Source organism: Urocitellus parryii, chromosome 8, assembly GCF_045843805.1.
Source record: "Urocitellus parryii isolate mUroPar1 chromosome 8, mUroPar1.hap1, whole genome shotgun sequence".
Lineage (NCBI taxonomy): Eukaryota > Metazoa > Chordata > Mammalia > Rodentia > Sciuridae > Urocitellus > Urocitellus parryii.
Window position 1 is genome coordinate 146,234,401 of NC_135538.1, and position 27,577 is coordinate 146,261,977.

Here is a 27,577-nt window from a genome sequence, read left to right on the forward strand (position 1 = left end):
GGTCTGTATTTGCATGGAGTCGTCATGAAAGATGGTGTCACATTTTCTTTAAGGCTGCAAGGGAATACATCATTAACCACACGTGCTGCAAAGTCCTGCTTCACCGAAAGAATGACTCTCAAAATGGGTGCCAGGGGGGAGAAGGGACACCCCCCAGCTGCCACGCTGGCTGGTACCGCGTGCCTCCTGCAGATGCTGACTTGCCACAGGCCCTCGGGAAATACAGTTGGGCAAGAATCAAAGGAGATAATTATTTAATTGATTACACTAGAGGGCACTGAATTTTAAACTTGCAAGATTTTGGAGCTCAATGAGACGCAAACTAGCACTTTTATTAGGTGAGTCATTCATTCCGAGGCCAAGAGTGAGCTCTCCCAGGTCTCCAGGTTAGGTGGGGATAAATTGGACTCAGATGCCAAGAAACTTCGTGGATGAGGCTGATACAAGATCCTTGGAAGTCCACATTATTTGGGTGCAGAGTTGGGAATTCTTTTAATCATTTACTTATAGTTTGGAGTATTTGAGCTTCAAACCCAGACCAATATTATCATTCAGGGGATCACATTTAGCAACAAGTTCCTCAATAAACAGACAGTAGGAATGGGCCCGGGTGTTCTACAGCACAGCAGCAGGGCTACGGTTGGCAACAATTTATTATATATCTTATAAAGAACTAGAGAAGACAAAGAAATGATAAATGGTTAAGCAGATGGAAATGCTAATTACCTGATTTGATCATTACACGTATATACAAGTATTGAATTATCACTCTGCAGCCCATTAAAACCACATTACTCAATAAGCATTTGTTGAACAAGACCTGGAAACTCCCAACGACTCCCACCTTGCCCATCCCAAAACTTGATTATAGGCTAACTTGATTCCATCATCAGATGGAATCTATTTCCTCTTCAGTGAAAGATTAGTCAATCCCTTATGCTTTCAATTACAATAGAATACATGTAAGATGTAGCTGGTCTGTTGTTGTTGTTTGGATTTTTTTTTAATTTTTAATTTTTTTTTCTTTTTTTTTAACACAAATGCATTCTCCTCAGTTCATACATCAAGTGGATTTCAGAAATAAGCACACTAGATTTATTTGGTTGCTCTTGACTTTCAGTGACTAGAACAACATCATCTCAAATGGCTCATTACTGGGGTGCTACAGAGACAGCTAGGCCCTTGAAGAAGATGTCTTGCACACCAAAAAGACTCTGCCAGGTGAAATTTAAAGCTAATAAACATCAAGCCCTTCTGATGACTCACCGAAAACCATGCGTGTTTCCAGATTCTTCGTGCAGACTGAAGCCCGCTCTGTCTTGCCCGTGGTCCGCAGCAGCACTACTTTTGGGTCTTCCAGACAATTTCTTTCCTTATGCCCCAGGACGCTGCAGAGAAACAAAACAAAACACCGAGTCAGAATGAAAATGCCACTTCAAGCAGTTAGTGGATGGTCAGGGGAAATCCCTGGCCTTTCTCAAATGTCTATCTCCTGACCTCAAACAGCATGCTAATGACCAGAACGAAGCTTTCACACATCTTATCTACATACGCTGCCCTAAAATACTGGAGGTGGGGGGTCAGGGAGGAAGAAGGAAGGAAAGCACAGCCCCACGCTGCGGGAGATGGTGCCTCCTCAAACCAGGAGCCCCACCAGCGGGAAAGGGCTGGCAAACTGCAAATCTTCGGACTGAGGGAAGGAAATAAAGGATTCATGACGTTTAAATGATTCAAGGCGCTGATGTGTAGGTTTCAAGAGCAGAGAAAGTTTTGTTTGAGATGAAAATTCATCTGATTCTGCTCATCAGAGACTCAGATGGGCTGAGCAAATATTTTTTTTTTAAATAAAGGGCTGCCAGGATCCAACCAACAAGAGTACGAGACAGAGGACATTTCCATTTTGCACTACAAAGAGGTCACAGATGGGCTCCTCTCGTCTGCCTCTTGATGAACTTGGGGAAGACCTTCTCCAGGCGGGAAATGGTTGCTCCCTGGCACACTGAGCGTGAAATGAAGGGTAAGATATGCATGCCTCCCGCCCCACTCATGCAGCTGAGGAAGCCTACACATCAGATCCGCGGGCGACAGGGTCACTCTGAAAAGGTCCTTTCTGCTTTGGCAGCTTTCAAGGCTCACTGGTCACAGTCTGTGGTTCCAGTGTCTTCCAGTGCTCGGTCAAATCCACCCTACTGTTTGTTCTTTGACAATGGCCATTTGAGAGGCTGGAAACAGTCTTCCAAAGATGCCTGTATCCCTTCTTAGCCTTTTATAAGCTCTTTCCCCATTTTCTTTTAAAAAGCCCAGTGGAGGGCTGTCACCCAGCGACCAGGATCTGGTGGCCACATTATACTTGTAACTCGGAACTCTGTAAAATGCTCCGAAGGTCCTGGGGCCATCACCATCGATCACATCAAGTGACCCACTTTACGAGGGAGGCTGTGCTGGCCTGTCTCACGAGGTTGCTGTGTGGACAACTGACTTTTCCAGAGCCTTCTGAAGCTCTTACTTTAGGGAACAGTCAGTGATTCTTCCAAGGACTCTGGGGTAGTCACGTACCTCTGGTTAAATTGACGTGGACACTTAAATCTTTGGAGAAGACTGCGTCTGCCTCTTGGTTAATGTTTAAACAAGGGGATTAAGTTCAATGTCACAGAATTTTCAGTCTAGCAGAAAGAGCAACTGCCTGGGAATGGCAAAGTCTTTTTTTATTTTCTCGATGCTATCAATACTCGCCGAAAGTGGGGTTGTGAGGATTTTATTAGTTTTCTGAGCAGTTTTCATGAAGTGTAACTCAGCTCCCACTCAAATGTGTAACAGTAACATATTGATTCAGATCAACATAAGCCAGGAAGTTCAAAGTATGACAAACTGTCTTTAGCTTACCGGCTTGGTAAAAACAGAATTTGGAAGGAAGAGGAGGATTTTAGTAATAAGCTCACTGCAAGTTATTGGCTGGTATCAATCTTTTTTAGTTTTTTAACTAAAAATAGCTTGTTGCGTTTCCATAGGTGTCACCCACTTTCTATCTTGGGAGGGGTCTTGGCCATCTAATTAAACCTCTGCAAATGAATCGGCTGGCCGTCTAGCTCTTAAAATCACAGCAGGGGAAAAGGTACTTTGAGGAGGCTCCGGGTCAGTCATTCAGGCTCACTTTGACTTAGTAGCCACAAAACCATCTAACATGATATAATATGGCTTTAAGACAGAAAGCTCACCAGTAGCCAAATGCTTCTTTATGGTAGTCTCTTTTTCTGTTTTATTTCTGCCCTCAAGAAAGAAATTCAATTCTGGATTATATTCCCATCACCTGTCTTGGAGTAAACTCTATCTGGGAGGGACAGAACTGTTCCATTGTGACCTCCAGGCTTTAATAGCCAGTGCAGGGCTTCTACCGTTCATAGAGAAGAAAAAGAAGGACTCTTCCAAGTGACAATAATTTACATTTTTACGTATCTCTCTAGATACAGCATCAGAAGTGATTCATTTTGCGACTTACAGCAGACCCTCAATTCCACATAGCACAAGTAGGAGATGACTTATATCCAAAGAAAACCACTGGAAATTCTACACCCCCTCCTTTTAAGCAAGAATTCCAATATGGCAGCCCTAGGAGTGTAGCCCAGGGATAGAGTGGGTGCTGACAGCATGCTTGAAGCTCGGGTTCAAACCCCAGCAACCCCCACCCCAGGAATAAGATTTTTCTCTTCGGTGCTGGGAATTAGACCCAGAGCCTTGCACATGCTTGGCAAGCCCTCCGCCGCTGAGCTGCACGCCAGACCTACAAGAAAAGGACTGCCATATGCATCTTCCCTTGAGCAAACTCTACCAGTGCTGCTGCTGACCGGCACAACTGACTAAAGGGAGTGTGTACTCATCGCCTCCCCATTCCCCTATGCCAGCTGATGACAGAGATGAGTCCAGAAATCCAGAAAAGAGAAAAAGAAAGCCCAGGGTCTTGAACATCCAGAGAGAGGAGAGCAGATAGGAAAGTTGGCCATATAAACAAGGATTTCATTCTGGAGGGTATCCTGTCAGTGGTTTCAGATTCGATAAGCATTGAGGTGCTAATTTCCTAGACACTTACGAGCAGCAAATCAAAATACACCCAAATAAGCCCAAAACAGTAGCCCCAGGAGCCGCGAGATGTACTTTTCACTCTTACTTTGGCAGATAACTGAATTTTTCAACTTAGGTCACAGGCTCCTAAGTAGAATTCATTCCTAATTTATCAAATAAATGGACTTAAGGAAATATTTTTATAATTAATTCCCAATTTATATTTCAAGTTGTTTTTACACATATCAGATATTTAAAAGCCAAATCAGATCTCTACAAACGCAAACATTTTTTATTTGCTCTTTATGCTAAATCCAACAATTTGATACAGATTTCATAGGAAAAAAACCCAACAGTTCATGGTAAAATCTCCCCTCTTTGGGAAAGGGCATTCATAGTAAATGCTGCTGGAAAAATCAGCTCTTCCTTTAAAACTAGATCCCTACTTTACACCATTTAGAAAATATATTCTAGATCTATAACTAAAAATAGAAGTATATTTATACACATACATTATAATACACATTTATATACACTTACTTATTATACATACATAAAATATAATTCACTTGTATTTATTACACAGGTATATTTTACGCCATAAAATAAATTTGATAAGCATAAAAAGGCCTTTTAGGCAGGCTTTTTTCAAGATGTTGACGGTTACTTTAAAGCAGGAAGACACAGAGAATTATTTTGAATGGCGTGGTATCATGACCTGACTTATATTTTCAGGATCATTTGGTCTGTGGTGTGAAGAATAGACCATCAGGGGGCAAAGTCACAAACAGAGCCAGGTGACGTGCTGCAGAAATCCAAGCGAGAGACCCTGCCCACAGGCAAATATGGTGAGCCTGGAGGTCAAGTCATTTTTGGAACTGGGGACTGGGGTGGTAGCTCAGTGGTAGAGCACTCACCTAGCATGTGTGAGGCATTGGGTTCGAGTCTCAGCACTGCATAGAAGTAAATAAATTTAAAAAAAAAATTTAAATGGTGGGAACTGGTGAGAACCTAAAGGAAACTTGAAGACCAAGTCGACAAGATGCCCAAGAGGAAGAAAGGAGCCAAGGAACCCTCCAGGCTCTGACTCCATCTAAGAACAGGGCTGCCACTCAGAAAGATGGAAAGGGCTGGAGAAGCAGGTGTCCAAGAGACAGGCGAATGGATAAATTTGGAACCTGTGGCACAAATAGGTAGAGGATATAATTACAGCCCAAGTTTCCATCACAGAGAGCCTCCAGAGGGTCCCCAACCGTCCCACCTTGGTGTTATGTCTTCGGGAAGCCCTCTCCCATTGACAGTGGACTGAACTCGGACGCACTTCCAGGGAAGAGTGGGTGAGACTAATGGAGCGCCACTTCCAGGACCCGGTGGCAAGAGGCCTGAGGGTTCCACCTTGGTGCTTCTCTCCTGAATCGCTTACCCAGGGAGGCCGACCACTAGGTTGCGTGGGAGACCTGTGGAGGGGCCCGTGTGACCTGCAGCTGCAGCCTGTGACACCTGTGTGACTGAGCCTGGAAGCAGCCCTACCCCAGGCTGCAGGCTCACAGCTTACTACCATGTCACTTCAGGCCGGCTGAGGTGTGTGGCCGGCTCCCACTCTCAGAAGCTGAGGGAGAATAAATGTTTGCTGTTTTAAGCCACTAAGTTCTGGAGTAACTTGTTACATATCAGTAGATAATTAGTAGGGCTGCGAGGGGAAGGCCACTCTAGGGCAGCATTTGTGGTTGGAGAACTGAGTCACAAGCAAGTTAAACCACCTGCCCAGCACCACACACTTGCAGGGAGGTGGGGATCAGACTGAGCCACCCAACTCCAGAGCCTTGGCTCTTCGTCACCAGGGACCAATACTCCCCTGGGGAATGTCCCTCCACCTAGGATGTGTACACCAGAGCCTGTCTCTCCCCTGCAGACAGCTGACATCACAGTTCACCTTGCAGTGGACCATCTGCTCCTTCATATCAATAGTTCACATATCAACACAGCTCTTCTACCTCGGACATCCAAACCCACCGTCATTTAGACTTAATTGCCAAAGGAGACAGAAAGGCAGCCTCTTGCTTTACTTAGGGTAACCTTACTCAGTCTGTTTAATCGGGTTGATTTAACTATTAGAAAATGTCCAACACAGTCGGAACATGCTCTACAGATTAAATGTCCTTCTTTGCATGCAAAAGTTCTTCCTTAAACCACAGTATTATAGCCAGACATGGAGGTGCACACCTATCATCCCAGTGACTCCAGAGGCTGAGGCAGGGGGATTGCACATTTGAGGCCAGTCTCAGCAACTTAGCAAGCCACTGTATAAGCAACAACAACAACAACAACAAACACTGTAGTACTCTCCCCTTATCTGCAGGGGATACATTTCAAGAACTACAGTGTTTGCCCCAAACTGTGCATAGTCTTGGAGCCATATGTATACTTCACTTCTTCTTATACATATATACCTATGGTAAAGTTTAACTTATATGTACATATAACTTACATAGGGTATATATAAAAAATAGTAAAGTAGAACAATTATAACAGTAGTCTAGAATAGAAGTTATTTAAGTTTGTGAATTATTTATTTTTGGAATTTTTGTTGACAAGAGTAACTAAAACTGTGGGAAGCAAAGTCGTGGAGACACAGGGACTACCGTGCTCAATGGTGAGGAAAAGAACAAGACACTTAATAAGATGGTCACAATAATTTGCATGTGGATTTTTCAGAATAATGAGGGGAAATCAACTGAGGGTTGGTGACAGAAAGTGGCTAAGATAGCAGATAATATTCAGTGTTTCCGTAGGAACTGGCAAGACCAAAATAACAAAAACACAGAAAAACAAACAAAAACCAAAGCCTGTGAATTATGTAAAACACATAATTGTTTGTCTTGTCCATTTAATTATTACAACAAGTTAACATGTTTCTGTTTTTTTTTCCTGACACAGACATGAAATGCAGAGACTAAAAGACATTATCTCTGCACTTCTGCCTCAACACAAATTTAGAATGGCATTTGTCACAGGGAAACTGGCACTGGTTAAACGACAGTATTATTCTTATTATATTATTATTCTTATTCTTAGCACGGTCATGTCCACGTGCAACAGCTGGGAACATGCTTTTGATCCACACTGGTGGAACTCAACTTGGGCGTCCATGGGTCCCACACCTGGGATTCAACCAACCAAGGATCAAAAATATTCAGGGAAAAAACTGCGCCTGTATTGAACATGTACAGACTTTTTTCCCCCTGTCTTTGCTTCCTAAACAACACAGTGTAACAACTAAGTACAAAGGCTTTACGTTGTCTTAGGTATCTGAGTAGCACCATTGTATAAAACGAACTGAAGCATCTAAGACTTTAGTGTCCTTGGGGGTCCTGGAACCAATCCCCCACAGATACTGAGGAAAGAATGTACTTCTCTCATGTTTTAACTGTTAGCATCGTATCCACAGTTGGTGGAAACTAGGAAACTGGGGGGAAAAAAAGAATCATGAAAAAAAAAAATAACAAAACCTACAGCCATTTATAATCTTAGTTGCCAAAAGCAACTGTTTTATAGAAGCACGTGAGGCATCACCAAATGTACTTCTGCTCATTTTAAAACACCAAACAGTAGTAGCAGCTCAACAAGCGGACTGCTACCACTTAACCTACAATTTGGACAATTCGTGTAAGGATGAAATTACTTTGTCTTATGACATAAGGAGCAGATGCTACTAATTAACACACAAAAATGACTAAAGCAGAGTTTTAAAAACATATGAGTTTGAAAACACAAGTAGAAACAGCTTCAAAGAGCATAAGCAAAACAGTATAATACAATGGTGCACTGGGGCTTCTTTTTTTTTTAGCACAGGCAATCAAATAAATCAACTGGCAAACTTCCACGGGTCATCCTCTAAAGAAAGTATGGACTTACCCAGGAAAGTACTTGATAAATCTTGCTTTATTTTTTAAAAATGGGGAGAAAGCATATGTCTGTAAACTAGCCAGAGCGCTCAGCGGGATGTCATATTCCACTGTGAAACATTATGCTACATAGAAAATAAAAGGAGGGTTTCAGGATGGGAATAAATTTGGGGAACATTCTTTGAGGGACTTTAATACATTCATATATACTGTAAATCTCTAAGAGGAGAGAAAGCAGGCATCTTGGCCCAAAATATGTTTGACCACAGGACACTTTTTCCAGAAGGCCATCGATAGTTGTTGACCAGAAAAAAACCTTAATAGGGAATGCCTTAACCAGGGGTCCTCAAACTTTGATCTCAAGTCCTCCTTATACTCCTAAAACTTATTGGGCACCCCAAAGAGCTTTAAATTAGCTAGAATAAATTTAACAATATTTATTGCATCAGTCATTAAAACTGAGAATTTAAAAACATTTGTAAATTTTTTGTTTGTGGGTGTGCGTGCTGGGTATCAAGTCCAAGTCCAAGTCTCTCAGGCACGCTAAGCACATACTCTACCACCGAGTTCTACTCCCAGCCCCTGATAATACATTTAACACAAAAATTAACATGTCCATTGAACGTTACATAAAATGATGTCTTTATGGAAAAATAAACTATTTTCAGAACAAAAAAAATCGGTGAGAACAGTGACACTGGATGAAGTTTTGGCAAATATCTTTTAACATCGGCCTTAACAGAAAATAGTTAAATTCTCATGTGTGCCTCTGAATTCACTTTACTGTGGTATGTTGCTTGGTTGAAGAATGCAAAGAAAGCCTGGCCTCCATTTTCATGAATTGTGGACACTCTTCTTGTGTATCAGACTCAAGGTGGAATTGATAACCTGGAAACCGAAACACACCAATAAATTCTTTGATGTGTTTTATATGAAAACTCCTTGGTCTATCTTGTACCTTGAATGGATCTATGATCATGCATGATTTTGCAACATAATTCACTAGTCATTTGGAAATAAGGAGTTTACTGAATTACATGGGTCTTCCCAAAGCTGAAACATTTCATTATATAATGTCATCACACCTCACAGAGCCTCTGAAAAAAAACTCAGCTTCATGACAATGAAGCAGATAAATAATGTCTGTCTTAGTATCATTATAAAAATAGTTGAGGTCTTGCAAGAGGGGGCAGGAGGAAAGCATCAGCCATGATAGGGTCCCACCAGGTGATAATCTATGAGACATGCTCATCTTTTCTCTAGCAAATGCTTTATCCCAACCTCGACCTTAACAATCCAGCAAGGATGTGTTGTATTAGAAAATAGTCAACTTCGTAAGTCCTCTGCAAGAGACTCAGAAAGAACTTTTCCAAGAGATCAACCCCTGAAGTAACATCGGAATTAGAAGCCACTGTCTATTTATTAACAAGTTACCCAGTGAACTACTCAACAAAACCGAGTATTTGGGGGGTATCATGTACACATGCAATAATAGTCATCGCCAGGCCTCGAGCGTGACATCCTCAAAGTGTATTACATCCTTTCAGACTTACCGACTCTCCCAGGTGGTGGGCATTTTAGTCCCACTTTTTGATAAATTAAGAAATGAAGGCACTAAACAATGCAAAGTCAATGAGCTAGATAAAAAAGTGACAGATCAAGGACATGCCACCAAGCATCTTCTCAGGCCTCACTGTTACCTCCTTCTCAATTAATAGTTCCTAAACCTCTGTCGTCTGGAATCTTCCTCTGGCCATTATTCCAAGATCCTGAACTATCTTCTTCATTTTCTTGATTCAAAGAGAGGAGCGGCTTCTTGAATTGGCCCAGAGCCCATCCTCAGATATGCAGATAGCAGAAAGTTCCCTCACCTCCTCTGAGCAGACTGGTTATCCATGGGAAGAGCAATCTCCTTCAAAAGCCACATGTGCCTGATGCTGTGAGGTTCAACCTTTGGCTTCTTAACAGGTCACTGGGCTAGAACACAACTCAAGGCACCCTCAGCCTGTGTCTCCCATTGCTCCCTGGGAAGGCATATTTATGAAACAAGACCAACAAAAATGCCAGTCACCCCTAAGGCACTACGGGAAGGCAGGAGGTGGCATTACCCTTTCCAAGTGCTTTTTTTTTTTTTGGTACCAGGGATTGAACTCAGGGGGACTCCACCAATGAGCCTCATCCCCAGCCCTATTTTGTATTTTATTTAGAAACAGGGTCTCACTGAGTTGCAAACCACCTCACTGTTGCTGAGGCTGGCTTTGAACTCATGATCCTCCTGTCTTAGCCTCCCCAGCCACTGGGATTATAGGCATGAGTCACCGCACCTAGTGTTTCCTCTGAGTTATACTCCCAGCCCCTTTGATGCCAGGCTGACTAAAACAGTGCTTTCTAACCTTTCGCTCCTCCATGCCTTGCCCATCATTTCTCTCATCTCAGACAGCTTTCCTTCTGCTAGCCCAGAGCCAATAAGACATATCAAGTACTTTCTAGATTATTCTTAATCATTGTTCAGTGCCAGGCTCCAGACATGGGTCCTTCCCAGACTACTCCGTCTCTCCCCTCCCTCCCTCACCCTATCCACACAGGCTCTCCTGCACACCCTCTGCCTGGGTGTTGTGTTGCCTCCTTTGTGAGAGTCCTGTGTCTCGCGACGGTTCTTACGACGTTCCAGAGGATCCCTCACAGCACCTCACTCAGGGATGAACACAAAATGTCACGAAGGCTCCCGTCTTCCTCTGATTGGTTGAGGACAACAGAACATAAGCACGGGGGTGAGTGTGGCTCGGGGTGGAGCACACGCTTACCATGCACAAAGCCCTGGGTTCCACCCCAGGGAAGGAAGAGGAGGAGGAGGAAGAGGAGGTGGAGGAGGAGGAGAAGGAGGAGGAGGAGGAGAGGAACATATGCATGTTTTTTTATGTCGACTTTATTTTTATACATCTTTCCCTTCAGCCCTAATTAAGCACGATTAGCAGTGTAACTCATCCAGAAGCTTCAGATATTACTAAAGAGAACCGCAGTCTCCATAGCACAGCCAAAGGCGTCTGCGGAGAAGTTCCACACGGGGCTGTTTCTGACATCCTCAGGGAGGGGACTTAGTTCTGTCCTAATGCGAACTGATATGAGAAGAGAGTGGGACAGCTTTGGACAAACTGGGGGTAGGCCCATCCATCTGCTTTGATCACACCTCTGTGCGGGTTAAGGAGACCACTCTAAGGGCTCACGATCCAGTGGCCATCACCAGCTCTAACTGGAATGGTGGATTCCATGTGGAAGCTCCCTCCCTGGATTGACACACTCATGCCTAATTTCTGCCTTCTTTTAAAACCTAACATCCTGAACTTACCCCCTGCCTTTTTTTTTTTTTTGCATATATCATTCTTGGTGGAAATTTTCAACCACCACAAAGGTGGGGGAAAGGGCGTGGCATACTTTTGACTTCTTAGTCATATTTCCTGAAGTTGCCATTTTAGTGTATTTAAAATATTTACTTATGGCAACATTTAAGTAATTATAGTTTGTGAAACACTCTTCTCTTTTTCCATCTCCGTAGACCCCTCCGTGTGCTGTACCACAGAGAGTTTTCTGAATCACCGTCACTGATCTGCGGAGGGCTGTTGTACTTATTTGGTGAAACACCAAACTCTTCCCATTGCTCTGGAAATCCAAAGGGAGCCATCTTAAGTCAGCAAAACTTAACTAAATTGCCTTCCACATTACACACTTGCTTCGGCTCGAGGCTTGCACTGTTTTGGTGAGCCTGGCATTACTGTGACCAAAATATCCACCAAGAATAACCTAGAGGAGGTCAGGTTTATTTGAGGCTCATGGTTGCAGAGGTCTTAGCCCACAGAGGGCTGACTCCATTGCTTGGGGCCCGAGGTGGGGCAGCACATCATGGGGAAAGGACCAGAGAGGAGGGTTGCTCTGCTCACGGCAGTGTCAGGAAGCAGAGAACGAGGGAGAGACAGGGAGACTGGGAGGAAGGGACCAGAGGGAAGATGTCCCCAGTGACCCACCCACTCCAGCACGCCCCACCTGCCCATCGTCACCCTCCAGTCCATTCAAACTAGGAAGGACTGGTTACCTGTGACTCTCCCAAGCCAGTCATTTCACTTCTGAACATTTCTGCATTAACACGGGAACTAGGGGGAGACACCTTTTGTCTGAACCATAACACTGTCCCTTTGCCTCCCTTCATGTCTACAGCAATGCAATATGTCCCCACCCCATGCTTATTTCTGAGCACCTGACACCCCAGACCAGACCAGCCAAACCTAGGGTGCCACTTTTTATGATCCTTAACCAAGAAGGGGTCAGCTGAAATTAGTGAAGCAATGGCGGGGGTGAGATGGGTTCCTGGGTCCCATGGCGTCTCAGTCCACTAGGTCTGCTCTTGGTATCGGGACATTGCTAGCTATTCAACTCTGGCAACACCAGGATCAACCTTCTCTTTATTCTGCCAGGTGAGCCAGTACCTAAACCCATCAGTTAGTTCTACTTCCCAGCTCCACCACCCAGAGCCTGCCTCCTGTCTGCCCGCTGGCACTCCTGGCTTGGCTTGCCTTCCCTCATGCCTCCCACCCAGAAGTCCAGCTGCTCACATGGTCTGCCAATCAGCTCTCCAGAATGCCCCAGAGTGGGTGCTGGAAGACACAGACACAATCCCTCCTGAATTGTTTCCCCTCCTCTCTGGCTTCAGTTACTCACACTCATCTGGGATCCTAAAATATTGTGTGGAAAATTCCAGAAACCAACAATTCCTAAGGTTTGAATGGCATGCCGTTCTGAGCAGTGGGATGAGATCTCGTGCTGTCGCACTCCGAGCAAAGAGCAAGAGCAGAGGCGCTGGCAATCTGGAAATGCCAGGGAGGAACCTGGAAGCAGCAAGAGTGTGAAAGTTCTCAACTCCAGCAAGGAAAGAAAAGAGATCCTACCCCGAGCTTGCTAAGGTCTACGGTACAGGGAGACGATCCTCTGAGACCAGCCCCGAAGAACTTTAAGATTATAACATATTGTTATAGTTATTCTGTTTTACTGGTAGTTATTGCTGGTAATATCTTATTGTGCTTGATTCTTAAATTAAACTCTATCACAGGGATTGAGGCAGATGGAAAAAAGCATAGGCTATATGGGATTTGGTATTACCCACAATTCCAGGCATCTCCTGGGGATCTCGGACAGCATCCCCTGCAGATAAGGGGGCCTGCTGCATTCCCCAAACTGAAAACCACAGGTAGCAACGGTAGGGTATTTAAACTGCCACTGACAGGAAGGGATTACGTGTAAAGTCTGTTCATCAACTAGTTTTTGATCTCTCTACCCCCTCCCTTCCTGTTGTCAATGGACAAGAAATAAGATCTCTGGATAAAACAGACGAGAATATAGGAAGAAAGGACCAGAGCCAACATGCCATTCAGATTTCTTTTTGGGTCAGTTTTTTATTTTTCATTCATTCATTCATTCATTCATTCATTTATTTATTTGGCACCTGAGATTGAACCACATCCCCAGCCCTTTTTATTTTTTATTTTGAGACAGGGTCTCACTAAGTTGCTGAGGGCCTCACTAAATTGCTGAGGCCGGCCTTGAACTTGCGATACTCCTGCCTCGGGCTCCCAAGCTGCTGGGATTACAGGCATGTGCCACCACACCCAGCTTGGGTCCGTTTTTTAAAAAACTCATTTTGACTTTTAATCATTACAAATGATCCCAGAAGCATGGCCTGCTAGGTACTGCCAAGTGGTATTGATATATTGCATTACTTCTTGAAAGGCCACATATTTAAAACACTACTAAAAGTCAAGCTAAAGAAAATAAAATGATTTGGGATATCTCTGAGGCAGTTACAAAAACAGAAACAAATGTTATTTTTAAGCTCTGCCTCACTGTAAACTGACAAGATATGAATATGAATTTCATGGAGTAATGTGTAATAACTGCTTCTGCTCGTCACAACCACATGCCAACAACTCAATTTTGTATTTCATTTTGAAGTTACATGTGGAACATGTAATCTAGATTACAAACCATCCTCATTAAAGTAAATTTACTCTGGCTAATTTTTGATAGCATGACATCATTAAGATGAAAAAAAGCTTAGTAAATAACTATTTTCAAATTGGCTTCTATAAAATTCGCTGCTAAGTTACACCTTTCTGATGACACAGTGGTCTGCATATCAGGTCACCAACTCACTTGGGAATACAGGCTTTGTAAATCTAGGCCTTTGTCAGCAGTAAGAAGAATCCAGTATGGATCATGTCCTCAAGAAGTTTACACTGCATCCAGGAAGAGAGTTTGTACACAAATGGCACAATTTCCTGGTAATGCAGTATAAGAGAGGTACTTCCAAAGCTGTGGAACTTCAGAAGAGGAAATCATGTTCTGAAGGAAAGCATATCTAGAAAGTTCTATACAGAAAGGAGGCCCGAGGGACTAGGTGGATGGGAGTTCTGAACTCTTGAGTTTCTACTCCTAAAGTGAAACCAATCCATTTGTTTCTAGAATTAACATTTATTGAGTAACTACTCTATTGAAAAATCATAAATGGTATCACTAAGCTTCCAAACAAACCTGTAATGATAGCCTGGTTATAACTGATTAAAAAGGAAACCAGAGCATATATTAACATTCCCTAGAGTCATTAATTCCTGCTGAACATCAGTAAGCCCAAATCCTGTTTATATCAACATAAGAGTTAATCACACAGAGAAGATGGCACTCTTAATAAGAATACACAGGGTCAACATCATTATATATTTGGATATGAATATGGCTGAATATAAGTGATATATATATATATATATATATATATATATATATATATATATATTACAATGCAACTAAAACAAGAAGGTCAAGAACTTAAGTATATATTCATTTGACCTCTGACATCAGTATTACACAATGTAATTTCATTTTAAAACCAAACTACTAAATGCAGCTTTGTTTTAAAATAATTATTCGCCTTTCTACAGCAACACGCTCAAATGTGCTTCCGGAACCTTCTGTGTTAGCTGCATGGCAGGAGGGTGCTCATGAAGAATGAGCTCCCAGAGGCTGGGGATGTGGCTCAGTGGTGGAGCAGGGGTTTAACATGGGCAAAGCCTGAAAGCCTGGGATCGGGCCCCAGCCCCAACCCAAGCTGTGTACTCAGGCTCTTAGGGCCCAGAAATCTGGATGTTCAACCCGCAGCCCGTTCACCCCCAGAGAAGGACTCAGTGGCACAAGTTTTAAAGCCCCAGGTCTAGTGTTTCTCTCTACTTGCTTCCCTCTGGATTCTCTCTTTCCGAAATGGGTCTTTGCCAACTTGAACAATTACATTTCAACATCCTCCAAATGTTTTCTGCGTCACACTATGTTAACTAGAAAAAAAAAAAATGCTGCATCTCAAACACTGAAATGATTCCACGGGAAGGAAGGAAGCTGGTTTTCCATCCATTTTCATAGCCTCCCCCCTTTTCTACATCTCGCTCAAGACAGCACAAGGGGGCTCTGAGGGCCTGGGGTCTGTGGTGGGCAGACTTAGGTGCCACTAAAAGGTCCACATCTGAATCCCCAGAACCTACAAATGGCTTCCCTGGCAGGAGGGATTTCACAGACGTGACTGCATTAAAGATCCTGCAATGGAGAGGTTATTCTGGAATATTCTGTAACCACAAGGATGTTGAAAAGTGTCAGCAGGAGACTGACAATGGAGGACAGGCACAGAGGAAGAGGACATTGCTGGCTTGGAAGCTGGAGGAAGGGCCAGGAGCTAACGAGTACAAGTGGCCTTCAGGAACCTGTGAAGGCAAGGACAGGGACCCTTCTCCAGAGCCCCAGAGCTCTGCTGGGACCTTGGCTTCAGGTGCTGAGATCTCTGTTGGCTTCCTGACCTGCAGAACTAAGAGACGATGCGTTGTCCTATTTTAAGCCACCAAATTTGTGATGAATTGATGCAGGTGCTTTGAAGAAAATAAGCTACTCAGGTCACCTGGAACACAAAGGCCATGACCCAGCAACCCACACACTACAAACAGGATATGGCCCAAACAGTTGTTTTCAAGCCACTTGGCCACCTCTTCTGCACCTCTTTTCTATCCTGTTCTCCCCATGGGGTCCTACAGCTTATCTTCTCACCTTCCATCAAGGCACCCTGGTTTATCATCTTGGAAATGAGAAAAAGGGGCAGGCTGATGGACGGGTTTCTCAACTTCAGCACTACTGACACTTGGAGGCAGATCATTCTTGGTTTTGGAGGTCTGTCCTGGGCACTGAAGGGGATTTTGCCACAGTTCTGGCCTCTACTCACTAGAGGCCTCTGAGTTATCTCCACCAAAAAATTCCCCTGGGCTTTGCAAAATGTCCTGGGGGTGGGGGTGGACCACAGGCAAAATGGATCTGGCTGAGATCCACTGGTATAAGGCATCTACCAGTTCACTGGACAGTCTCTCCACCAGTCCCCTCCCACAAAAGGCTGAGTACCCCTTACCTGGAGTGCTTGGGACCACAAAGAGTTTCAGACATCTAAGATTTTCAGATTTGGGGAATATCTGTGCATAAATAACAAGAATATTGTGCGTGTGGGGGGGGGTGAAACCCAAGTCTAAAGACAAAACTCAAGCAGGTTTCATTCACACCTTTCACGCAGGTCATCACCTGAAGTTTGTTTTGCCCAACAGTTTTAACATTTTTCTTCATGAAACAAAGTTTTGTGGTGTGGAATTCTTCACCTGTGGAGGCAGGTTGGTGCTCCAAAAGTGTCCTACTTGGGAGCGTTACAGATATTTGGATGAGAGATGCTCAAGAAAAAAAAAAATATATATATATATATATATACACACACACACATACACACACAAAAAAAATACACACACACATTCTCTCTCTCTCTCTCTCTCTCTCTCTCTCTCTCTCTCTCTCTCTCTCTCTCTCTCTCTATCTCAAGTTGCAGCTGGTCTCATGCAAATGAGTTTCCCAAGAATTCCTCGGTTTGGCATTTCAAAAGGGCTCTAAGTCAGATGCAGACACAGCCATTTTTTACTGGCCCACTACACTTATTCCCAGCCACAGGCAACCATGACTGCTCCACAGTGGTCCTTGGGACCACCCTGTCAGGGAGCCCAGAGGCCAGTGCCTGCTATGTGACTGTTATCCAGAGCCCTCTTCAGCTCACTGCAATTCCATTACCTGGATGTCGTTAATAAAAATCCTTCCTTCCGTCAGGAGGTTCAGTGCAGTGTAGATCAAGCAGCCAGATGACTGACTGGAAGCTCTGGTGACAGAACAGATGTTTTGGAATCAGATCCTGAGAAATGGCCACTGTCCTGGAAATCGGCGTGGCTGAAGAAACAGATAATTTCCTCCACCAGTTCTCTCCAAGAAAATGACTTAAAGATGTTAAAAGATCCTGTTTTGGGTAGTTCTGAATTTTGCTCAGACTTTCAATTTCAATTTCAAAATGACAAAGCAGGAAAGCAGTCATATGGAAATGTTGCCTCCTGTTTGTACTGAAGTCTTCCACCAGTGACAGTTTCCAAGGTGGGAGGCTAAGCTCGCAGGCGCACAGTGGGTCCAGCAGAAGGCTCCAGTCCCAAGGTGCTCTGCTGTCTCTGGATGGAGGTGCTGGGTGAGTAACAGACTGGCGACTCTGCAGAATGTGCTTCCAGGAATGTTAGCATAGACATCCTGGCAACTCTGGAAACCAATGGCTTTCTAACAGAACTTCACTGTGACCTTTAGAGATTAACCCTCGGGCAACCACAGCCATATTAATCAGTGCTGAGACTCCAAGTGCATTTTCTCTCAAAGGCCCTTCTCCAATTGCTCCCTAATTTCATAAAATCTGAAAAGAATATCACATGTCTCTGAAGCACTAAGGGCCAAGGTCCCCAACCAAACAAGCTCATCAGGACTTCTCCCTTTCCTTCCTTCAGACATTCTACAATGACAATGAGAGAAGATGGAACTTTTATGGAGTGATATTGACCTTATGGCAGTCAACATACAGTACTGAGGAGGAGGCTGAGGCAGGAGGATCATGAGGCTGAGGCCTGCTTCAGCAATTTAGTGGGGCTCTAAGGCAACTTCATGAGACCCTATCTCAAAATAAAAAGGGCCAAGGATGTGGCTCAGTGGTAAAGTGCCCCTGGGTTCAATCTGTGGTACCAAAAATTTAAAAAAAAAAAAAAAAGAAAGAAAGAAAGAAACTTTTTCAGGGAGAGGTAGGGATGAATCTTCTAAATATTTAAAACTGGCACATAAGGCATCGGCAGGGAGAAGATGGTAAGGGAGAGGGCGGAGAGAAAGAAACAGGGGCATCATTACGTGTCTCCTACCTGCAAAAACACCTGCAAACTCAAGTGTTACATTCTTCTGAATGACAGTGTCAAAGCGGTGACCCCTTGAAGCCTGTGTCTCCAACCTGGCCTCGCTCCTCACCAGAGTTAGGCATTCTACAGGTAAGTGCGGGTGAGTCTGCACTTTGGTGAGAATTTCTAAAAGATGTTTTACTAACTTTCATTGCCCCTTTATACAACCAGTTGCAAACAGTCATGGAATGCCCTTAAATGCACTGATGAGAGGTTTAAAAGGGCTGAGGATGTGGCTTTGAATATCTTTTAGCTACAACATTTGACCTGGACAGTTAGCTCAGGTATACAACATACCTATAGAATACACATAAAACCATGTATTCAAATCATGTACTAAGTAGCACCTTACTTCAAAATCCATAACTGCCAGCATTTGAAAACCAGCTCTTGCTGCTTTTCACACTAATTTTGTAAGCCCTTGTAGCTGAGGGAGAAATTGAAACATTTTATTTCTTCATTTGTGTTTGCCAGGTACCTATTTTATGTTAGGCCCAGAGGATTGCATGTGAATAAAATATGGTTCCTGCACTCTGCATCTAGAGGTAGGTAGAATAGATAGATAGGCGCGTGCCTAGGCCATAAAAGAGGGAAACCATAGGAGAAGCAGAAAAGAGATTTTTTTTTCTATAAAAAGAACATACAATAGGGTTTCAAATCTCGTTTCCAAACTCAAAAAAGTATATTTGTGGTCGTGGTGAGTCAATCTTGGTATGATTGTTTCTGGCTGGAAACGTCTCTCTACCAACTACAAAACTGGTCTCCTCTCTGGAATGTTCAGCTCGGAGAGGAAGGTTAACGCCAACAGCAATCGCCGATTTCCTCCTGTCCCACGGATTGGACATATCTTCAGGCTCATTTTCTCCCACATTCTCTGCATCCTCCACAATACTTTGTATCCTTTTAGATCTGAGTGTTTATCTCAATTTGCTATTTCATTTTCACTTCCTAGTTAACATTGAAAAAAAATGTAACAATGAATAATGTCTGAGTGGCCACAGTAAGCAAAGGACCACAGGAGATGTAAAAAAAGGAACAAGAGGTTGTCCTTGCCCTTCAAGGATCTTTCCAGCCTTATCAGGGAGAAAAACGTGTAAACAACATGGTGTGAATCCAGGGGAATGTAGGGGAGGGCTGAGCCTGACAAGCCAGGAGCCCCAGCAGGCAGAGCGATCGGAGCTGCACACAGGCCTCAATTATGTGTGCTGCCGGAGGGGCGTCTTCTATTTTTACATTCCCCGCCCCAGAATGAGAGTTACTGAAAATCCCACCTCGATCAGCAACAGGGAGGCACCTAAAGCTCAGCCACTTTACTCTTTTTTTAAAAAATTAATTTTAATTATGTAAATATGACAGCAGAATGCCTTTTGATTCATTGTACACAATTGCAACACAAATTTACATTTCTCTGGTTGTATATGATATAGAGTCACACCCTATGTGCAGTCATACATGTGCTTAGCATAATGATATCCATCTCATTCCACCATCTTTTCTTGCCCCCATGCACCCTCCCTCCCCTCCCTCCCCTTTGCCCCATCAAAATTCCTCCATTTTTCCTATGCCTTCTTTCCCCCCTTCCATTATGGATCAGCATCTACTTATCAGAGAGAACATTTGGCCTTTGGTTTTGGGGGACTGGTTTACTTTGCTTAGCATGATATTCTCCAATTCTATCGATTTACCTGCAAAAATCTTGGCGTGGAACCACCATTTTACCCAGCTATCCTACTCCTCAGTCTATATCCAAATGACTGAAAATCAGCATACCGTAGTAACGCAGCCACATCAATGTACACAGCAGCTCCATTTGCAATAGCTAAACTGTGAAAGCAACCCAGATGCCTTTCAGTAGATGAATGGATGAAGAAACTGTGGTATATATACACAACGGAATATTACTAAGCATTAACAGAGAATAAAATGATGACCACCTTATTCTTTAAAGCCAAATATGCCACTATGTTATATTTTTAATACACGGATGAAAGTTTATTTTTTCCACCCTGATTATTTTCTGTGTTCATCCTTAGGTCTGGGTTGGTTTTTAGTAGTTTCTCCCACAAAGAATAGGAATATAAAACCTGTGTGCACGAAGAGTTGTTTGCAAATCCTATGTATTTTACCCATTCCACTGGGGCCTCGCTTCACTCACAGCCGTGAAGGGCTGATCCATTTGTATTAGAGTCTGCCAAAGGCCACTCTTCTTTTGTGAGTCACATATGAAGACTGGTCCTTTCAAGAAACTATCTCCTTTCAAGGCGGCTAAACGTTCACCTGCATTTGTTTTTCACTAGGTGACTAATTCTGAATGTAAGCAAAAGACAGTTGATCAGATTCAGACACAATTGTTCACAACTTTCTGTGACTGCTCTTAATTCATTCGGCTTTTGTTGGTCACCACACCCTATTTTCTGTATTGACGGTGCACTTTAAATTGCCTGTGCAATTTTTAAAAATGATGAGGTTGTCTGAAAAGTGCAGGGTGCACTTGAATGAGATTGTTTCCTTACAACTTTTTCAGTGGCTGGCTGCCTACGCAGACCTGCTGCTCCAGCCAAAGAGCTTTTCCTACATTCAGGTGTGATCATTTCAGATGCAGCTCTTTGATCACTTAATGTTAACAGGAAACAATTTTTTTTTCATATTGAACTGCATCATTTTAATTTTGCCAATCAGGAGTGGGAGAAGTCAAGTTGATGAATCCATACCATGGGGTCCAAAGCAAGTTGGTTTACAGTACTATGCCAGAGACACAAACAAAATGGGCACAATGCCAACATTTAAATTACTTTCAGGATTTTTGCTAACATTCTCATTTGTTCATAATCTCTTGGGCATCTAGTTTAATTTCTTTTGATTTCAAGAAAACATACGTGTCTCTATCAATATTGAAGTCTTAACCCAATACTGAATATCTCTGGTTATTTAGGTGAATCTTATTTCAAATTCTGACTACAATGCCATACACTCTACTATGCCAATCATTTTCGTTTTCATTTTCATTCTATCTTTTGTTGGTTTTTGAAGCCAAAATGCTACTTTCTTCTTTACAGATGGCTGGATGCGCCGTGCTTACGGGAAACCTGGCTGCTTTGGCCGGTGCACTTTCCCAGCTAAAAATGGGAAACCAAAGACAGAAAGTTGAGTGGAAGCCTGGGGTGGGAAATTCAGATAGATCTTTCTAGAACACTTTGAACACTTCTTATGAATTAATTTTTCTAAGAGATCTGAATTTTAACACACTAGTCATTTTCTGATTTGAATATAGGTAGACATCACTGCTTTAATTTCACACACACACAAAAAAATGAGGATGTTATGCTACCAAGAGAAAAGGAGAAGAGGAAATAAAACGAAGGGAAGGAAGATGGATGCATAGATGCATGGATGCATGGATGGATGGATGGATGGATGGATGGATGGATGGAAAGCAGGAAAAGAAAGGAGGAGAGAGAGAGGGAAACACTGAAGAGTCAGTTATTATGTGGGAGTTTAAGTTCAGAAGCTTGACAAAAGTCAAATAGTGTCCAAATTAACTTGGAAAATTCCTTTGGCTTGCTCATAAAATGCTGTAGCATGATTCTGTGTACAGAGCTCTTTACAGCAACCCTCAGGTACAGTGAAGTCTGAGAACCACTAAGCTAGACTACTGGGAAGGACTCAATGAGAGCCCACATGTAAATGTAGCATTTCTCCATTAAGTGAAGCCCCGGAACCCCAGAGGGAAACAGGAGGATTCGATAAAGAATGGCAAAGTGCATCTGGCAAGGGTTTTTGTTGTTTGTTGCAGTTCCATGGTAACGAACGCTCAGCTTCTCTCTCTTTTTGATTTTTAAGTGCTAGGGCTTGAACCCGGGGCCTCATGCATGCCAGACAAGTGCTCTACCCTCAAGCTGTAACCCCCACCCCAACATTAAAGCTTCTTTAAAACATTAATTTACCAAACAATATAATTCAAGGATTATAGCACCCGTCTTGAATTATAATGTTGTAGTAACTAAGAGTAACTTTTAAAATATTTCCTTTGAAAAAGAAAACATTCAAAAAGAAACATTTAATCTAGCTGCTGTATTATCTGTCTTTAAAAAAAAGTACAACAAATAAACATCAAAAAATTTCCAAGGTCACCCTTTTCTTAGTTATCCTAGGTTTGGAGTACTTTGCCCCTTGTCTCCCACATCCAATTTGGACAATAAATATCCGAATTTGTAAAATTTAAGGAAGTATGAGGAGGCCACCGCCCTGCTCGTGGCTCTGGACCCTGGCCTTTCCAGTGAGCGCGGACCAGAACCAGACCAGGGGAGGGCCAGAGTGCAGAGCTGCAGGCAGCCTGGGATGAGCTAGCTGATTACCTAGGCACCTAATGCTTCCAGGGGCCCCCAAAACATCTGGCCCTGAACATGTCCTTCTGCTCCTGCCTTTTGTTGGTTTTCCTCCCTAATCCACGAAGTTCTGGGTTCCAAAATAAATTCTTATCCATTGTTTGTTCAGCTTCTTCTGCTGAATCCTGCAAGCCTCTTGGAGGAATAAGAAACTAAGTAGCACAGACTTGACCATGAGCAGTTCACTCATCAGATCCTTCCAGGAAAGTAGGACCCAGGGCAGCTCTGGGGTTGGGCTGGAGGGGGGAAGGGAGGTGTCACCAGAGACAGGGAATGAGGGACCAGTTCCAAAACACTCGGAAAGCCGATGACCATCCAGCACTCCAGTGGTTTAAAACTTAAAGTGAAATGGCTGAAATGGATGGAGGCCATTCACCATTATTTATAAGGAAGCCTGTTGGCCATGCAATTCTTAAATAGCCAGACAGAAGCCTAAGTATTACCATGAATGTGGGACATGGAATGTGCCCAAGGACTTCCCCCCCTTTACCACTGAACCAGCGTGTGCCTAAAGAAACAATCCATGTCGTTAGTTTAGAAAGCACAACATTCCATCATTCATCTTATTTTTAGGAATGGTTGGAGTTATTACACGAGCGAGAAGCTAGCTTCCAGAGATTGGGCGGTTTCATCAAAAAAATTAAATTATGGCTGAGCTGAGAGATGGACAATTGTGTCAAAGCAAAGTCTGTGTGGGAGGGCTGGAGAATTCAGGAGCGAGCTAACAAATTCCCAAGGAAAGGAGACATGACAGTGGGGACCCAGTTTCTCCTCACTGGACAGTGTGCCCCAGACACATGGGTCCTTTTCTGTTACGCTTCATCTCTCATCACATTCGGCCTCTGTGCCTCTCAGGTGGACACTGTGGAAGGACTGGTGCCACCCAGGATAAAACAAGAATCTGTGTCAATCAACAATACCTCTGAAGTCAGCCAGGCAGTCGGCCTTGGTCTCCACTGAAATCCTATCCCCAAGAAACCAGGACGCAGGACCACAGCCTCGAGGAAGCCTGCAGTATAGGGTGACGCCACAGTGTCACGTGAGGGCCACCTCTCCAAAACGGTCACAGTCCGTATTTAGAGGAAAGGAAAGAAGTGGTAACAAGTGGTAACATGCACATTAGGGAATACCGGGGAGGAGCCAATTAGGACGACAGCTTGGCTCTCCTGCCTCATGCATATGAAAAAGGGATTCGCCATCAATGAGCAAGAGCGCCCGGGATTTGTGGGAACACTAGCTTTGACACATCAAAGACGCTGCTGCACACCTCCGTCTTTTTTATTCCCATTAGCTCACCCTTGTCTGGATGAAAAGAGCTCAGTGAATCAATCGCTTCTGCTGAACTGTTTATGTATTTCTCAAGTCCTGATTAGACCATTAGTCACCGAGCATACTGCACAGTAAACTAGAGTAGCTGCAATTACGCAACGTCCCAAGAACATACAGAGAGCATTTACGGTGAGGCCATGGTGCCAGCAAAATGTGCAATGGAGATTATTTGTCAGCATTTTTAAGAACCCGTGCATTTAAATGCCAAGGGAAATATATGCAGACACAGAAGTGGGTGGGGGAAGATGCACGATGAAAGTACCAGCATCTACTCCTCCAGATAGAGGACAGCCCCTGTAAAGGAAAGTTACCCTGTGCAACAAATAACGCCCCATGCTCCAGATGCCGCCTCTTGCCTTCACTGTAATTTCTGCAAGAGCCTTGATATGAGGCAGCAATCAAAGGTAAAAGAGTCAGAACTGAAGTCTCACTCAGTCTTGGTTAGCAGCTGTTCTCTTCCAGAACGCCCCCATTCCTGTCCACATCTGCATCTGAGCACAGTCTGACATGAATAATTTCCCTTCTCCTTTCTGTTCTTCTCATTTTTCATCTCCCCAGACCAGAAAAACCATACAATTTGAGGATTTCCTATCCAAAATAGTAAAAACCATCAAGAGAGGAAAAAAGAAAGGAAGGTGTGAACGTGGCATGGTTTCCTTCTTCGAGACCCTGAGACCCGGAGACCCGTTCACACACACTGTCCGTGACAAACCAATGACAGCCAAGCGGAGGTTTTTCCAAGAAACTTTGCAAGGAGTCAGCTTCTCAAAACCTCCCAGCAGGGAAATGAGAAACGAGGGACCACGAGGAAGGGATCAAAGTCTCCACAGTTACTGTCCAAGCAATAACATAAGCAAAAACCTCCTTACAAGTGCTTTATAGTATTTTTCATGGCAGGAGTGTCGCTTTTCGGTCTGTTAATCCTCACTTCCTTACTCCTATTCATATGCTTGATATGTATTTATTTGTGGAGTTATATATTTTAGCTGAACTTGAAATGACAGTTATTTTTAAGAGGCTGCCAACATGGTCAGAGGAACCTCAGAAACCTGGCTCACAGTTGCTCTGGCACAAAAAGCCTTGACAGCCAAAACCAACCAGAAAGTTGATGAGATCCAGGTTTCCAAATACTCATGAAAAGGGAGCTTTTGCTTTCTTCCATCTGGCCATTTCGAGAAAAAAAAAAAGAAAGAAAGAAAGAAAGGATCCTTTGCCAAAGAGGACTTCTTTTGTAATACAACCAACCACTTCCTTCATGTATTCAGAGTGCAAACCGAGTGGTCCGCGTGTCAGGCTGGCTTAAAGCAAGATGCAGCTTTGCTCCCCTGGGGCTGGGACAAGGTTTGGAAGAGAGAGATGGTGCCCTGGTGGACTGGCACACAAAGCCATCCCACACATCTGCTTTCTAAATGAACAGCCCTCAGCTTCTCCACTGACAGTCTTCCAAAACTAATTGTGGCTGTGCGGATAAGGAGGGCAGCTTCTCAGATCTGGTGCCTGTCAGGTAATCTCAACTTCCCACCTCTGTTAACTACGCTGCGGGAACCTTTGGCAAGAATCCTCCTTCATCATCCTAAGGCGGAGGTGTTCAGAAGAAAAATTTCTTGTTTCTCATCAGAGAGCTGAAGACCTGGGTCCTTTGTCTTCTACATTATGTAGATTACATTCAAGGGGTCTGAAGGTATCTGAGGGTGTTTTTGACAGATGCTTGGATTTAGGCTGGGCACAAACACACCTTTCACCTGAGTCCTTAAAGACAGACAGTGTTCTGTCTGAATTTCTGAACCCTATTCTAGTGCAAACATGCTTGGCAACTGGAGCCAGAGGGCTGACCAGAGTTTTCTTCTTGGCAAACAGCTCAGCTGCCACCATGGATATTACCACTTCAGGATCCCTGAGACTTTCCTGTCCTCTTCTGCTCCTGTCTCCTTTCCCCAGATGCTATCTGTGCCTGAGCTGCAGGGACGGAGGCTGTGCCTCTGAGTGCCAGGGAGCTGTCAGCACCTCCACGGTGGCATGGCACAGGGCTCAGGGTTCTCCTCCCAGCCCCTCCTCTGGTCTGGCAGGATGACAGAAAATGGCCACTTTTTCATCATTTCCCTAGTGTTCAGAGACAGGCCCCAGGACTGACCGATCCAGCCAAGGACCACAGCGTGAAGGTGCAGGAACCTCTGTCATCCCCCACACCGCAGGGACTGCCATGCTTACCTCCCTGGCTTCTTCAAAGGGGACCTAGGAGAGAGGAATGACATTTGGCGATTCTCATGCCTATTCCTCGGGAAAGATCTTAGACTTGTCTGACCCGGAGCAAGCAGCAGCCTAGGAGATGATCAAACCCAAAAGTCTGCTCTCATTTTAATCTTTTCCTCATCTTATGGGATAACCCATTTCTCTCTGGATTGCTTCTTGCTGGTGAAGGACTACATTTTCTAGAGATTTCTTAAAACTTGAGAGCCAGAAGTGATCTTCAAGACTGTCTGATTCAGTGGGCCTGTGAAATGAAACTACCAAACAGTCATAATGCAGGATGAGTATCCTTTATCCAAAATGCTGGACATGAAGAAGTGGTTTAGATTTCAATTTTTTTTTTGATTTTGATATATTTGCACATACATAAGGAGATACCTTGTGTGGGGGACCCAAATCTAAACACACAATTCATTTATGTTTCACATACACCTTATGCACATGGCCCTAAGATCATTTTATATAATATTTTTAGTGCACTCATGTGTGGAGTGGTGTCATGTCAATGCTGCTGAAGTTTCAGATTCTGGTGCATTTCAGATTTCTGATTTTAGAGATGCTCAAGCTGTGCAGAGGCCAGGTCTTGTCTCCACCCCGGCTAACACAGTAGAAGCCTGTTGGGAGACCCAGAGCCTCCAGGGGTTTCTGAAGTCACACTCGAAAACCACCAAGAGAACCCAACTTCCTCATTTTCCTAAGACCCAAAGAAGTTAGGCTGTTCACCAAAGGCTATCTAACAGTTAATGGCAATCCTGAAACTTCGACAGTTCTCAGTGTGTCAAACCAGGGATACTCGTTACCTAGGCCATCTAGCATTTGGTAAACCCCTAATCATTTAGCCTCTGCTAATAGTGATAATATATTCTTAATGAATATATAACTTAATTTCCTTGAATGTATTATATAACCTGTAAATTTTTAGGATCTTATTAGCAAGTTAAGTGCCTCCTTTCTTAAATTAGGAGTGCTTTTTTTTTTTTTTTTTAAGAATCAGTGATTCTTTATTAATTCACCTTAAGAGTCTAAAAGTGAAAGAGACATAATGGGACTCAAGTTAGAAGCTCATTGAATGACATTTTCCTTCAAAAATCCAAGGAAATGGTCAATGATATAACAAATTTGTTAATTTCTACAACTAGTGCACATGCACACACATAGGTGCACACGCACACACAAATACCCCTAAACATCTGGTTGTTATGCTATGCAAATCTGTACTCTAAAGTTTTTCCAAGAATTGCACCCCATTTGATCACTGGTGCCTCGTATATTAATTAGCTTATAATGCATATATATTATA

General features: G+C 43.5%; 1 protein-coding gene across 7 annotated transcripts in view; it reads right to left on the bottom strand.

Annotated features, from left to right (window-relative positions):
* Positions 1-27,577, bottom strand: part of Atxn1 (ataxin 1) — a 384,415-nt gene that overhangs the window by 289,476 nt on the left and 67,362 nt on the right. For 6 of the 7 annotated variants that reach the window (XM_026384578.2, XM_026384574.2, XM_077801586.1 and 3 more), the window contains one exon: positions 1,267-1,388. The gene's annotated coding sequence lies outside the window, so the exon portion shown is untranslated. Of the gene's footprint in view, positions 1-1,266; positions 1,389-17,135; positions 17,221-27,577 lie in introns of all 7 variants that reach the window. The other variant, XM_077801588.1, reaches the window with a different exon arrangement.